At 34.3% G+C, this 17,054-nt stretch overlaps 1 long non-coding RNA gene across 2 annotated transcripts; it reads left to right on the forward strand.

Moving 5' to 3' along the window:
* Positions 1 to 11,522: 11,522 nt before the first annotated feature.
* On the forward strand, positions 11,523 to 13,263 carry LOC133821062 (uncharacterized). Of its 2 annotated transcripts, none has more exons than XR_009887292.1 (3): positions 11,523 to 11,594; positions 11,677 to 11,757; positions 13,193 to 13,263. It is a non-coding gene; the product is annotated as an uncharacterized LOC133821062 (long non-coding RNA). The 2 variants fall into 2 exon arrangements; XR_009887293.1 differs by having other exon boundaries at positions 11,537 to 11,594; positions 11,685 to 11,757.
* The last annotated feature ends 3,791 nt before the right edge of the window (positions 13,264 to 17,054 follow it).

The following is a 17,054-nucleotide window of genomic DNA, read 5'->3' on the forward strand; positions in this document are numbered from 1 at the left end:
TTCTGTTATCTCCGCAACACTCAATTTCATCTCAGAACCTACTTCACTACGGATGAATATTTAATATATTCAAACTCCTCTAATAGTTTGTCATGACATAACAGATTGAGTTCAATTTGAATTAATACATACCTTATACCAAACAACATAGCTGAGGATCCAATATTATCCATGGAGGCTGCTTGATAAATGTCTTCAGATGTGATGAAGATAGCCTCGCGATCTCCTATAAACTCCGGGTCAACGGGAACTTGTACAACCCCATCTATTCCTTTAATGGAATAGTACCCCTTCACTATAAATTTTATGTTGAGAATGGTTAAATATAATGGTTAAGATGTTTACACGTTGAGGTGCAAAACACTTAACTGTTTTCACTTAAAGAGAAGTGAAAACATGAGATTGTGTAGAAGGCATCTAAAAGTGACTTTTACAGATCTAAAGTGATACAATGAGGTATCCAAAGTCAGAGAGGGTGGCAATACGTGGCCTGCATGCAGGCGATACATCACCTGGGTGGTCTTTTAGGGTCATACAGTTTACGTAAAATTCTCAAAATGATGTGTTTTAAATGCTCTAATCCTATTGGTCAGATTAATGATGATGGATACACTATATATATGGGTTATTAGAGTTGAAAAGTCTTGATCACACATTCCAACTCTCTTTATCAACTCATTATCTCTCTAGTTTTCTAAGACCAAAGTTTTCTCCAAGAAACTCATCAAACATTACTTGACTTGCATGAGTTTCAAGGCTTGTTCAATCCCAAATCTCATTATACTTAGTTGAAGCTTCAAGCAATTAAGAAGGGTTGGAATAGAGATTTTTGACAACAATATTCATATTGTGTATAAGCCTTAAAAGCTCTCCATGTTTGAAGATTCAAGTTGCTCAATACAAATGTTGTATCTCTCTAACCTGAATCTTGAATTTTGTCATTCTATTATGTTTTTCATTGTTGGTATAGATGATAAAATGTATCTAAGTTCATCTTATCATCATTTCATTATTTAGTTTCTTATCTTCAAGGTTAACATTCATATGATGAACATGTTTCTTTGATTATCAAGAATTTCCCTCATACTTTAAATTTTCAACTTGATTAACTTCTAGAGATGGGAATATTGCATTATTATTATTATTCATTGTTGATTTGCAAAGAGTAAAGCCATATATTCCCAATAATCAAAATATTTATTCTAATTACTTTCAATTTTGTGTTTTGTATTATCAACAATGATGAAAATTGGTCCATCTTCTACAACCTTCAAATCCTTGTTTCAAGATTTGGTTTGTGTTGGACACAAAACCATGAAATATCAAAGAATGTTCTATTTGGAAATGCTCTACATGAATATGGATATAGATTCCATGAGGAATGTACCATCAACAAAGGATGAGACAACTCAATGGGATTACATGCTTAAGGAGATTGGTATCATCAAGTTCCTTATTTCTAAATGTGTAGATTTCGAGAATTTGAATGAAATGTGTTTGCTGCCATATTTTTGTTAGTTTAAGATCATTTTTTACATTAAGAGTACAATGGTGAATGTTAATAAATAATTCAAGGGTTATTGTTGTACTTGTTTTGTTTGTAAAGTTATTGATCATCATGTGAGATATGGTAATTGCAAAATTAACCATAATGAGATTGGGGTCAATACAATTGATGATGAGATCTTTGTGACCTTAATTGAATTTAATGCATTTGATGAGGAATGTATGATAACCCTAAAGAGAATAGACATGGTTCATGCATGTAGTGATGAGACTAATGCAACCTTAAGAGAATCTGAACATGTCAATGCAATTGATGTTAAGATCATTGCAAAAGAAAGTGAAGATACTAAGATCAATGCATTTGATGTTGAGATCATTGCAACCTTTAGTGAAGTTAATGTAACCCAAGGAAAGGTGCAAGGATGGTGGCATGATACTTGTGCCACCATTCATGCAAACTATGATAAAACTCTTTTCAAAACCTTTAAAAGTGCAAAAGTTGTACTTGAAGTCCATATGGGAAATGGAAAGAGATCCAAGGTACTTGGAGGGGGTTGCGATGATGTGTTCTTCACTAATGGAAAGAAAGTGACCCTAATTAATGTTTTCTATTTTCCCAATATGAGTAGAAATATTATGAGTGAAAGTCTATTGATTAAATCCGGTATCAAAATGGAGTTTGAATTCGGTAAACTCACATTGGCCAAATTGGGCACTTTTGTGGGAAAGGGTTATACATGTGATTGAATGATCAAATTTAGTGCTCTTGATAGTGACAATAATGATATGGCATCTAAATCTTACAATGTGATTAATTCTAATTCTATTACTTTATGGCCTAATAGACTTGCTCATATAGGTTATAAAACAATTAAAAGAGTTGTTAAATGTGTATTAATTAATTGTGATGTGAATGCGCATGATAAATGTGAATTATGTGTTAAATCTAAAATGGTAAAGAAACTTTTTTCAAGTGTTAATAGATGTTCAAACTTGCTAGATTTAATATGTAGTGATTTATGTGAATTGAATGACATGTTGACTAGAGGAGAAAAAAATATTTCATGACTTTTATAGATGATTTCTCTAGGTATACTTATGTGTATTTACTTAAGAGTAAGGAGGAGGTGTTTAATTCATTTAAAATCTATAAAGCTGAAGTAGAAAATCAACTGGAAAGGAAAATGAAGACTCTTAAAAGTGATAGAGGCGGTGAATACTTTTCAAATGATTTCAATGTTTTTTGTGAAAAACATGACATTATACATGAGTGAACTGCACCATACAATCCATAACAAAATGGAATAGCTGATAGAAAGAATATGACTTATCTTGAGATGATTAACTCTATGCTTTTACATGCTAAATTGTGTTATAATTTGTGGGGTGAAGCCTTGCTTGTTGTGTGTCATATATTGAATCGAATCCCTGTGAATAGAACAATGTGTCTCCATATGAGTTATGGAGAGGAAAGAAGCCTAACTTTGGCTATCTTAAAGTGTGGGGGTGCCTTGTTTATTGCAAGAGCACAGAGCCTAAAAGGACCAAGTTGGGTCCAAGGGTCGTAAAGTGTGTATTTGTTGGCTATGCCTCAAATAGCAAGGCTTATAGGCTATTAGACTTTGAGTCTAATGTGATAATTGAATCGAGAGAAGTGGAGTTCTTTGAGAATATGTTATACTGTGATAGCAATTCTCAAGAACCCACAAGTGATGGAGAATCTCATAAAGAGAAAGATCCAAAGGATGATGAGCAACCTATATTGCCTCAGAGAATCCAAAGGCTTAAAGAATTGAGATCAAATTAGACATGTTCTCAAGTGGAGACACACTACCTAGTAGAGGGAAACCTTGAAGAAGTCACACATGGAAGTTTCCAATGGCTCTTCAAGTTGAAGATGATCCCAAAACATTCCAAGAAGCGATGTCTTTGAGAGACTCCGCTTTTTGGAAGGAGGCAATAAATGATGAGTGGATTCAATTATTTCAAAAAACACATGGGAATTGGTAGATCTTCCACAAGGTTCAAAACCAATTGGGTGCAAGTTGGTATTTTGGAGGAAATATCACACCGATGGCACATTACAAGCCTTCAAGGCAAGACTAGTAGGCAAAGGGTTTAAACAAAAGGATGGAGTCGATTATTTTGACATGTATGCACTGGTTGCTAGAACAACCACTATAAGAGTACTATTTTCCTTATCATCAATATATAACCTTTATGTTCATCAAATTGATGTCCAAACAACATTCCTAAATGGAGATCTCGATATGGAGATTTATATGGAACAATCATAGGGTTTTGTTCTAAGGGGAAATGAAGATAAAATGTGTAGGCTTGTTAAATAATTATATGGTTTAAAGCATGAATCGAAAAAATGGCATGAGAAATTTGATAAAGCCATAATTTCATATGGGTTTAGACACAATAATGCGGTTAAGTGATTATACTCTAAGACTTATGATGACTTTGTCATCTTGGTGTGTCTATATGTTGATGATATGTTGATTTTGAGTAATAGTATGATAGGCATAATGGAAACGAAGAGGTTTCTATCATCCACTTTCAAGATGAAAGACCTTGGAGAGGTTGATACTATCTCGGGTATAAAAGTGAGAAGAAATAGTGCGAGTTATGCCTTAAGTAAATAGCATTATTTTGAGAAAGTGCTTGACAAGTTTAGTCATCTCAAAATTAAAGAGGCAAATACACTATTTGACTCAAGCATAAAGCTTGAAAAGAATAATGGTAGAGCAGTGGCTCAACTTGAGCATGCATGTGCAATAGGGAGTCTAATGTACGCCGCTCATTGTACCAGAGCGGATATTGCATATGTGATTAGTAAACTAAGTACGTTTATTAGTAATCCAAGTATGGAACATTGGAAAGCGATTGAGAGAGTTCTAGGGTACCTTAAAAGGACCAAATAGCTAGGCCTCCAATATTCAAGTTCCTAAAGATACTTGAAGGATATTTCGATGCGACTTGGATATCAAGTGTAGGAGACAATCTCTCCACAAGTGGTTGGGTGTTTGTGCTCGGAGGAGGAGGGTTTCTTGGGGTTCTAAGAAACAAACATGTATTTCACACTGAACTATGGAGGCCGAATTTATAGCTCTAGCGGCAACTAGCAAAGAAGTTGAGTGGCTTAGGGATCTCATGTTGGAGATCCCAATTTCCGCGGATGAGGTATCGACAATCTCGATACTTTGTGATAGTCAAACCACATTGTCTAGAGCATATAATGACGTATATGATTGGAAGTCTAGACATATAAGTCTAAGATATTAGTATGTGAGATAATTTATTTGTGGAAGAATCATATCAATCTCATATGTTAAGACAAGTGAGAACTTAGCGTATCCATTTACAAAACCTCTTGTGAAGAGGTTAGTAAGTTCTACTTCAAAAGGAATGGGACTAAAACTCCTAGAATAATATGTTAACAAACTTGTGAAAATCAAGGGCAAGAGTTCAATGGGCAAGAACAAGTTATTGGGAGAATTGTTTCAACTCTAACAAAATCATGAGTTCCTTTCAAAGATGGTTAGTGTTGGTTGCTACCTAGTGAGGGTTAAGCCTAAGGCTTTTGATGAAGTTTAGTTGTATGAAACAAGCATCTCTAAAGGTAGAAAAGATGTTGTAAGAACTTCATCAATGTGAGCATAGAGGTGGTGTCGCCTCTCATGGGAGTTGGAGTTTCTTCCCAAAAAGTTCATGAAATGGATGAGCACATGGCCATATGAGTGCTAGGCAAGAGAAGTGGGAAAATGAATGGTCAAGTGGAGGTGTTACCAATTTTATCATTAAGGAGTACTTGATTCAATCTTTATGACACCAATGACTTTGATAAGGCTTTGTAATCCTTTCGCTAAGATAAAGTTCAAATGGAAAGATACTTTATTTTATGCACCAAAACTGTTAATCTAAGAAGAGAGAATTATATTTAACCAAGTGAGGGAATGTTGTGATTGGTTAAATATAATGCTTAAGCTGTTTACACGTTGAGGTACAAAACACTTAATGGTTTTCACTTAAAGAGAAATGGAAACATGAGATTGTATAGAATGCATCTAAAAGTGACTTTTATGGGTCGAAAGTGATAAAATGAGGTATTCAAACATTCCAAAAAATATTTTTACCATTTGGAGCAATTTTAGGACCATTGGAAGGGTCCAAAGTCAGAGAGGGTGGTGATATGTCGCCTACTAGTAGGTGATGCATCTCCTGACAAGTGACACATCGTCTGGGTGGTCTTTTAGGGTTGTACAATTTATGTAAAATGCTCAAAATGATGTGTTTTAAATGCTCTAATCCTATTTTTTAGACTAATGATGATGCCTACACTATATATATGGGTTATTAGAGTTGAAAAGCCTTGATCACACTTTCCAACTCTCTCTATAAATTCATTCTCTCTCTAGTTTTCTAAGACCAAAGTTTTCAGCTAGAAACTCATCAAGCATTGCTTGACTTGCATGATTTGCAAGGCTTGCTCAATCCCAATTCCCATTCTACTTAGTTGAAGCTTCAAGAAATTGGGAAGGCTTGGAATAAAGATGTTGGACAACAATATTCATATTGTGTATAGGCCTTAGAAGTTCTCCAAGTTTGAAGATTCAAGTTGCTTAATACAAAGGTATTATCTCTCTAACCCTAATCTTGTTTTTTTTTTTCATTCTATTATATGTTTTTCATTGTTGGTATAGATGATTAAATGTATCTAAGTTCATCTTATCATCATTTAATCATTTAGTTTCTTATATTTAAGATTAACATTCATATCATGAACATATTTCTTTGATTATCAAGAATTGCACTCATACTTTAAATTTGAATCTTGATTAATATCTAGGGTTTGGAATATTACATTATTATCATTACTCATTGTTGATTTTCAAAGAGCAAAGCCATTTATTCCTAACATCTTAAACTAACATCAATTCGGTCCCATTGGTGATCAGTTAACACTACACCAAATACCCATTTTCATAACATAATAATATAATAGTTCTGAAAAAGTATTATGGTATGTATATGTGGTAAAAGAAAAAAAAAGGCGGTAATAATTTTTGGGAGCCCGCCTATATCATTAAAAGTTATATTTTTTTTGGCCTCTCTCTCATGTGCTGTCCTTAGTCTATTCCTCTCTCTCTCTCAACCACGACTCCTTCAACTTAAACTCCAACTTCAATCCCAATTCACTCTCTTCTTCTCAGTCTCAACATCAACCCCTCCCTCCCGACTTCACCGCCAAGCAGCTTCTCAACACCCTTCGTCGCTAGAATGATGAGTCCTCCGTGCTTTGCATCTTCGACTGGGCCTCGAGATAGCCTAATTTCTCACCCACTACCTCCATCTACCAGGAGATTCTCATTCTCTCTCAATTCTATCTCTCACATCAGATGAAAAAATTCCCTCATTCTCCCAATTCCCTCAGTCGCACTCTCTCACAACTCTCGTCTCTTTCTTCCTTGCTCTCACAGACCCCTTTCTCGTGCAGGTGTGCTGACGAAGGCTTCTGGGGACTTGGCGATGCGGAGGCTCGACATGCTCAACAACGCATGGCTGGTGATGGGGATGTGGTGTGGTCGACGATGCAAGGCTGGAAACAGGGCTGGGTTTGACGCTTAGAGCTAGGTTGAAGTTTGAGGGTTGGTTAATTTGTAGAGAAAGGGTCGAGAAGAAAGGGAGAGAGGTAATTTGATATATGTATATATTAAATAGATTTATCTTTATTAAAATAAATGTTTAGATCTGATTTTCTTCTTCTTTGAATCATATTAAAGTTTCTGAAGTTGGCTTTTGCATCTTAAGATATATCACGATAATTGCTTTCTCAATATCACTGAATTGCAGTTCCAACATGTTTTCCACCCGTGCAATGTGTTTGCTGTTTCGTCTGAATGATGTGATATATGTACCTATGGTGGGGACTTGCTCGATGTACCTTTCGTTCATTTTTTTCTTTCTTTTTGGGTAGTAGTTGGTCCTTTTCTTCACTAGTTAATAACCTACTTTTTTTCTCTTATTAATTGGGTTTTTTTCTTTCAAATTTATGGACTCAAATAATTGATTCAATGACGTAACCGTGCTTTTCACTTACCCTTTTGCCTATCTCATTTCTTAACACTTTTATTAGAGTAATTCTACAGCAGTATTTATGTTTTTTTTTTTAATTAATTTTCAAAGCTTTGTCTTGTTTACTGGCCCCTGAAGACTCACTACTCCAAAAATATAATGTAGGAGAGGCAGTTGTCTCGAGAAGCATTTGTGCTTATAAATTTTGGCACACAAGGTTCAGTTGCATAGAGAGCTCATGCCAGGGAACAAGTACGAGAGTAACCAAACCTTGTCGCTAACAGATTACCAGTCTCTGCTGTAAGGAAAGGTGAAGATGTATGGCATTTAGAGATTAGTGCTGGGGGTTTAGTCAGTGCTCTTCTGGGTATGCAATTCCTACTCTTCATTTTTTAAGATTGTTTGGTCTATTTATATTTATATTAAGATTGTTTACTTGATGATATTATTGCGTGTCTAAAAAAATAGTTCCCCATATTAATAGTTTTTTGTTACTTTTTTTACCTGATGATTTGGTTTTTTTCTTTGTAAACTTGTTATTCACTTGTACTGTATGGTTGTGTTAAACGCACGAAGGAGTTTGAGGCAAGGTGGATCGGTTGGGCTGGTGTAAATGTGCCCGATACAGTTGGACAGAATGCACTTACTAAGTCTCTAGCCGAAAAGGTTAATTTCGACTCATGACATAGAGTCATTCGGACCATTTAATATTACTGCCTTTGCTTATTGGGTTGATTTTTTTTTTCCTCTGATTGAGTAAACATGTTTTTTTTAGTTAAATTATGTGTATACTGAACCGTATCTTATCATTGTTAGATTATGCAATCACTCTTTTAGACACAATGGTTCTATATTTCAAATGGTATAGGCTTAGCTGGTACAATTAAAATAGGACCTTGAGAGTGTTAAGCTTGGTGTAGATCACATCAGTGACCCATCTATGTGGTATCTTGATGAGTAGGTCACATCATTGTGCCCCATCTTTGTTTTTTTCTTGAATTGAACCTCAGTTTCTCATGCCAGTGCATCAACTAAATGTCTAAACATAAAAGCTAATAAGCTATATGTATTTTCATTCATATGCCAGTGGGTTAAGTAAATCATTTTTAATTTTATATATGGTTGTAACATAAATTAAATGTTTTTCCTTAGAAGTTTCAACAATCACTTTTTATTTTTAAAAATTACAAGAAAAAGTGTGTAATTGCTGCATGGCTACGAGTTTAGGGTACACTACTATAAGTTTTTATTTCTCTCTTGTGAGCTGATTTGGCGAAATAGTTGTTGCCAATTGAACCTGTATATGTTGATGTTGAATTTGTTCTGGTTGTAGAATTCATATATAAGCTTTCTTTTTATAGGTGAATAGGCATTAGAATTAATATAGATTGGCATCATCTCTCTCTCTCTCTCTCTCTCTCTCTCTCTCTTTAATTCTCAGTTTGACACTTTGTCATATTTTCTGTGCTTCTATTATAGAAAATGTCTCAAGTTGACTAGCTATTGGAGCGTCTAGTTCGTGCAGCATTGAAAAGAGAACAGACTGGGAAGGATGCGTATGGGCAGCCTGTTGATGGGATTGCAGGAAATGTTCCATCTTCCCTTGCAAACAATGGGGATATTGATGAAATTCTACGTGCTGCAGATGAGATCCAAAATAAGAATCCAAATGTCTCCAGGATCTGTATGTTTCCCCCTTTCTTTTTTCCTGGCTGTACAATTTGGAACTCATTTATATGTTGTCATGGTTTTCTATCATATTTTGAGTTGTTAAGAAACTGAACTGAGTACTTATTAAGCTAAATTTTGTCATTTAACAGCATTGTGAATATCTTGGTTTTTTTTTTTTTATACCTACAGTGTGTGAACATGCTTATTCTTTGGCTCAAAATCTGGATCCTGACAGTGAAGGAAGAGGAGTTCTACAATTTAAAACTGGATTGATGTCTGTCATTAAGGTGTGTGCTTAGTTTGAAATGGATAAACTTCACTTCCAGATTTTTATTCTGTTTGTTTTTCATTCTATACACTTCGACAATAATATTATGTTTGCCATATATTTACTGTAGAAATCTTGCAAAAGAGCAATGTCTTGGCTTCTATCTATAACTCCTCCCTCCTTTTTTGCAAGTTTTTGCTAAAATTTTGGAAACTCTATCGAGAGCAGAATGACGTGGAAAAGTTACGAGAAGAAGAGTTGAATTTAAGGGAGACTTGGGCTTTCAGTGGAGACTTGGGCGAGTAAGTATTTCACCCACTTGAACTCAAATAGATGGAACTTTTATTTGCTTTTGTTCTGTTTATGCTAATACTGTAGTTTTATTTTCTAATCTACCTATAAAGAGAAAAACATAATTATGTGAAAAACATACAGAGTATTTTTCTTGATATGTGAATATAATGGTGTTATCATGTCATTTTCTTTCACTTTTGTCTGCTACCTTGTTTTTAATATATGGTCAAATTTGTTAAAATTCCATTTAGATAGATAGCCATGTAGAGTATTTGTAGCCTGATCTGATCTTTTATATTCGATGATAATGCATAACAAAGTTTACATGTTTAATAAATGTGTGACAGTATTTATATGCTTCTTAGATCAATGTTGTGGAGGAAGAAATATCTAAAATACCAGACCATTCTACCATTTTTTTGCCTAATAATCTCTTCCATCACGTATGTAATTAGGAATGAAGCAGTTGATTGGTAGTCTTCCCAGACTTTGAGTGTTATTGTATCCCAGATAAGCCTTTTGCTTTAATTTTCTTCCAAACACAGAAGAAGTGTTTAAATTTTTTTGAAAAAGCTAGGACAAAGCTGAGGGTTGATTTTCAAGCTCTAAATGAGAGTTTGCTTTTTGATCAATAATAGTAGTAATGTGACGGCTTGGAGAGAAAATTTTCAAACAAGTTTACATTCAATAAAAGTTACTAGATCTTCTTTGAAAAGATAATGGGCCAACAACAAATGTCTTACTGATATTATTGCTAATTTTTTCTGGATCACTTGTACTATTTTCTAGTTTTAAAATATTGTATCCTTTTTTCCGCCTCTTTCTCCTGTTGTTATCTACACAACACACTAGTCAGTCTTTGACGATGTTGGCTTCTCATTCTTAGTCTTTTTGCATAAATATGTAACGTCCTGCATTTTCGGTTACCTTTAAACGACTCGGGTCGGGATTTTTTCCCCCGGGTTAAGAATATTATTTTAAATAATATTATATTTTGTTTGTAAGTATTCCATGAGTTATTGCTAGCCAAAATATGAATTTTGTGATTTTAAAAGTCAAGATAAGACTTTCGGTCCTGGACCGACACAAAAACCCTGATCGGGTAAAAATCTCGGAAAATAAAACGAAAAATCATGGCAATTATATTTTGGGCATAAAATACATTCATAAAAGTTAAAGTTTGGTCAAAAATAATAAACCTAAAAGAAAATGGAAATTTTAAGGCATTTTGTGGTAAATGCCTAATTTTGCCGAAATGGGGAATTTTATTCCATGAATGGACCTTAGGTTAAATTTTATTATGTGATTAATTAAATTAAATGTGAGAGACATTTAATTTAATTAATTAATGTTAAGTTTGGTGATTAAAACTTAATAAGAGTGAAAAAGGTGTCAAAAGCCAATTTGGACTTTTCTTCTTATGAAACCTTTATTAGCCTTTATAAAAAAAAAATTATATATAACATAGATAAAATGAAAAGGGTGGCCGGCCATGTGGTGTTTTAGAGTGGTGTGAACCCAAATTTTATAAAATTTAAATCCCATTTAATTAAGAAGTCAAGTGGGCAAGTTGGTAGAAAAGCACTCAAGTGTTTTGTGATATTTTGAAGAGTATTGTGAGCTATTCTAACCCCCAAAACCGATCCCCACACTCTCTCAATCACTCTCATCTGATTTTTGAAGACCTCTCAAAGTGTTCCCTCAATATTCAACCTCAAGAACACCAAGGAAAACTTGGAGGCTAAGTCTTGGTCTAGGAAGTATTTTCCCTAAGGTAAAGCTTCACTAATCTAGGCTTTTGTAAAGTTTTAAGCATAGAGTTTCAAATAGCTAATTAACTATGTTGTTGGGGGAAGTTGGTTAGGGTTTTTTTGAAAGGTTTTGGAGGAGCCAAAGCTAATAGGAAGGTCCAAACCTTAAGCAAGAACACCAAAGAGGTAAAAAGTTTACTTTTGATGATTTTGTTGTAGGGTTTTTAGTTTTAAGCATTATTTTGTATATTTAATGCTTAAAGTTTCTTGTTGGTGATGTAATAAGGTTATGGTAGTTGTTTAATAATTTTTATGATGCATGTGTATTGATTTTTGAAAATGGGAACCAAAACCCCCAAGGGTTTTGTAGGATACCCTAAAACAAAACATGTTTTAAGCTGTGACTTCCAAGGGGTCAAGCAGCCACTGTATATTGTTTTTGTAAAATTAAATTGTACTGTGATGTTGTTGAGATTGAGTACATAAAATTGAGCTTTTGAAACACTAAAAAATGTTTAGAAATGAGTAAGTTATGCTATTTCAAAGTTTAGGTAAAAAACTGTTTTTTTCGTATTCTTATTTTCGGAACCAAGTTTGGACAGCCACTGTATAGGGCAAATGAACCCAGTTTTTTCTAAAATTTTGTGGACATATTTCTGGCATAACATATTATTCCACTGTAAAATTTGGTAAGAAAATATTGAACGGTTTGAAAGTTATTAACTGTCAAAGTTTGGAAAAAATAAGGACTTGAAAATAAGGTCATTTTTACCTCATTGTTGGAAAATGATTTCACCAATAAAAAATACTCATTTTGACCTAAGATTTTACAAAGACCTAAAGGGCATAACAAAAATGGAATTGTGAAATTTTGGTAACAATTGGGTAAGTTAATTTCAAGTTATGAACTAACGAAGTATGTAGTTAAAAATGTGAAAAATAGGTTTTTCACACTTAGTGTAAAAAATGAGATTTTGGAACATAAGGTAAAAAGTAAAATTTTGCTTATTTCAAGATATAAATTGGTAAGTCTTGAAATCATATTTTCACTAAAATTACCCCTTTGAGTTTAAATGAATTATTTTTCTAGTAAGTAAAAATTGATTAATTGCTTTTGGAAAATTAATTAGTCAAGATGAGAAATTTATAACGGTTTTCCTAATTAAGACAAATTAGGCAATTTTCTTAAAACAGTTTTTAAATATTAAAACCTTAAGAAAAATAAAAGGAAAATTTAAAAAGTTTATTTTCCTTAAAAATAATTAAGGAATTTATTTGTATTTTCTTGATATAATGCCGGCTAAAATCTTACATATTTTAACCGACTAGTCGAAAGTGCGGGTTAATAGCGATACCTTGAAAGAATAAGATTTTTAGCAGGTTGTGGGGAAATACCATTGTGATACCCGAGCCTAGGTATCGAGACCTTAGGATAGGTCTCCCCGAGACTTAGGGTTTAGTCTCGAATATTTCGTATGACTTTCCTTAATAGGTTTAAAACCAAATAAGGATTATAAATCCTTACAAATGACTTTTATTAAAATGACCAAACTACCCAAAATAATAATAATGAATTATGAGTGCCATAATTAATCCGAGTATACTGTATGGATAACTACAGTATTGGCTAAGCGTAACTGGACTGAACGTTGGAGGGTGAAAACTTGCTGAGCGCTAAGGACTCCAAGTAAGTCAACTTATATTGTATGGTTGCAACATGAAATGATTATTGTCTTGTATGTTAGTATAGGGATACATGCACATATATAGGCTGTCATAGAAAGTTGCTTAGAGACGTTAGTCTAGTGGGTGCTGATTTAGAAAATATGAACGGTAGAAGTCCGTCATATCCTAGACGGTTGATCCCCGTCACACTGCTTGATTTTATTTATGTCCGGTTCATTACCGCGAAGAGTGGCCATGAGATGAGGATAAGCTGGTTAAACCTAGGGGCGCCAAGATAAATGGGACCTAGGGGCCCTCATGCTTACTTAATCATTGGACGGTTAGAATCCGAGCAAGTGCTCTGATAAGTTATTCCCGGATAGCAGCCGTGAATATTGGCCATTCAGTGAGAGTGCCTAGAGATACTAGGGGTTGCCAAGATTGAGTGAGGCTGAACACCCTAGGGGCAACTGCTCACCAGCACCACTGATTAACATAGAAGTCTCCGTAAAACCGTGTAAATTGGATTACACTCTTGAATATGTAGCGATGCCCTAAGTAACACGATAGTTACCCTTGATGAGAATATTTATTGGTTAGATCTTAGTGTGGAGACTCGGCTCTCTTTTACAGATTAGCAATTATGTTGGAGGGCGCGTTACGCATGAATTGTTGGAAATTGTCGAGCGTTGGTCTCGAATTATGTTGTGATATAATATATCTGCTTGCTCTGGGATTTTCTGAGTGCAGGGATATATTTGTGGATAAGATATAGTTGTGATATAATATATCTGCTTGCTCTGGGATTTTCTGAGTGCAGGGATATAATTGTTGATAAGATATAGTTGTGATATAATATATCTGCTTGTTCTGGGATTTTTCTGAGTGCAGGATTTTTATCTAGATATGAATTAAATTATCCTTGGTTATTAGGCATGACCATAAGTTTGCCAGGACGCTTTAGCGTTCTTGAAATTGATTGTGTTGGGTCCGGATGGGTCCGGATCCCTAATTCTCTACATGCTTTGTTTGAAAGTTGATCTTACTAAGCGTTTTCGCTTACCTAGTTGTTTCATGTTGTAGGTAAGAGCAAGGGCAAGGCAGAGCAGTGAGCGCTGGAGTCTTCCTTGCAAATGTACATGTGGACCGACCTTTTGGGAAGCCTTTTTATTTTTGGAAATGTTGTGTAATTTTCCTAAACTAGGCTCACTCTAATCTTTATAAAACATGTTTGTAACTAAATGTTAAGTATGGCCATACGACTTTTTAAAAAGTTTTTTTTTCTATGGGTTTTTGAGACATTTTGTTAAATGAAAACATTTATATTTCCGCATTATCGAGTCTTGAAAATCCGGGTCGTTACAAAATAGGTATTCCAAGATCTAATTCAATCGGAAGAGTTTCAGACGCTGCTGCTATTGCCACTAACAACTTTCCAAACACAGAAGAAGCACTTTGTAGAGGAGAATATGGCATCATAAGAAGCCTGGTTCGGGTATTAGAGGTACATTAAATCATCTCTTTTTTATTTCCAAAGAAAAAATTGAAAAACTAGTACTTTTTAAAATTTTCATTATTAAATTTATTTTTTAGGGTGGCCTTGAAGGCAAAAGGCAAGTAGACAAAGTCATCGACAAGTGTGCCTCCATGCAGGTCTAACTCTTCAATCCCATGCTGCACCTTTTGACTTCAGTTTTCTTTCTAAACATCTATTTAATAAGAGATCATCTAAAATTATCTGTTTTTGCCAGAAAATCTCTTTCAACCATTTCTTGCTTTTTCTTGGCATTTTAAAAAAAATCTTTTTAAAATTAAAAGTTTGTTGAACTCATGAAACCATTTTTTGAAATTTTACAGAACTTACGTGAGGCAATTGCCACTTATTGCAATAACATTTTACGTCAACCAGATGAAATGAAAAGGGAGGCGTTGCTTTCATTTTTGTGGAGTATCTTGAGAGATACTACTTTCTTATATGCTTTGTTGTCTACATTCATTCAGAGAAATCAGCCATTCAATCTAAATCTGTTGGTAATAGCAGTTTTGCCGACTGGATGAGAGCGAGTCCAGAACTCTATAGCATTCTTCGCAGGTATTAACAAGTGCTTATCATATCTAGTTAAATAAATTTGAAAAAATTGATCATATGGCAAACATTGAATGTGATCCCAACTGGTTTGGTTGATTATTGTTTTTTCTTTTACTTTTATGATTGATCCCAACTGACTGTTTTGAGTCATCAGACTCATCACCATAGAGAAATTCTGAGCAATGTGTATTATTTGTTAAAAAATTCCAATAATGTTGAGGTATATGACTAATGTTGAGGTTAGATAAGCCAAGGGTTCTTAGGATTTAAGGTGATTCTTTTCTACAGGCATTTGATGCTAAGTTGAGACTCAAAATAATTTTATAAATTTTCATTTCTAGAACAACTTTTACACATTGCAATCTTTCGACTTGAAAAGTGGATTGTATCTAATTTTGAGAAAGGGGAACAGGAAGGAGAAAATGTATATGAGGATTATTTAGTGGATTTCCATATGTGATGTTGCCTTTTTTTTTTCCTCTCCCAATTCATGATGAACTAGGTCATATCTTAGGCATTCTTATTGTTGGAATTTTTTGGTCACTAATAATATTTCTGCAATCTGGTGCTCTTTTAGACTGCTTAGGAGAGATCCAATGGGTGCACTTGGCTATGCAAGTTTGAAATAAATAATCCAAACTTGTAATGTAGATTATTGCTGCCAGTCTAGAATGTGCATGTGTTCGAGTTCCTTGTTAAAATAGTCAAAATATGGTCCAACTATTTCACTGCAGTCATGGGAACAATAGTTAACCACAATATTTATCAATTCGTAATGCATGAACTTTAGTCTTTGGCACAAAGAGCAATTGAGATATATCATCATGAAGGATTTTAGTACTGATGTTTCTCACTTGTTTTTAATATTTAGCTTCAATGGATAGAGAGATGTTGTTCTTTCCTTTCATGTTTCCCCTGCCTATTTAAAACCATGGAGTTGGAAAATTACATAGGATCCATTTTTTGTTAGGACCATGTACACTACAACAACACTTCATTGAAGCACTACTATTTCTTTTATCTTGCAGCTTTTGGGGATACTTCTTCCCTAACTGTCTCTGTCCATTTTTGGGGAAAGTATAATTAGGATGTCTTCTTTCAGGGCATTGATCGTGAAAGAGTGGAAAGAATGGAAGCTCGACTGAAAGAAGATATCCTAATTAGAAAAGGTGATAATTCCTCTTTGACTGGATAATTGTGCAAGTACTCTGTATGGAAATGGAAATTGAAATAAAAACTTTGCTTTATGGATGTAGGTGTATGGATTCTAATTGGTTTCCTAATAGGAGTTGTAATGATGGTATTGGTTGCTGCATGCTTCCTGTATAGAAGATACTTTAAATCAAATCTCCCATCCAAAAACCATGGTATGCTCTAAAATGTTTCACCACTAAACAAGAAGCCATTTTTTCCTAGATGTATGCCATGTGTCATACTTGTACTTATTTTTGCCTAATTCACATGACAGTGTTCAGGGATGTCCTTACAAAAGAGCCTGCTTGCCGAAAAGTACCTGTCAAGGAAGTGTATGCTGCAACAAACAATCTCCGTGAATCAAATGTAATTGGTGAAAGAACTGCAGGTTAGAACTTTGCTAAAACAAAACAAGTCTGTTTACATAAAAAAGTGTAACAGGAAAGATATCCCTATGTCCATATCACCTTATCTAAGCTGTTTTTTGGACCATCCACCATAGCAATCCTAACAAGTGTTATTTTTAAATCAGGAA

Source organism: Humulus lupulus, chromosome 3 (assembly GCF_963169125.1).
Source record: "Humulus lupulus chromosome 3, drHumLupu1.1, whole genome shotgun sequence".
Taxonomy (NCBI): Eukaryota; Viridiplantae; Streptophyta; class Magnoliopsida; order Rosales; family Cannabaceae; genus Humulus; species Humulus lupulus.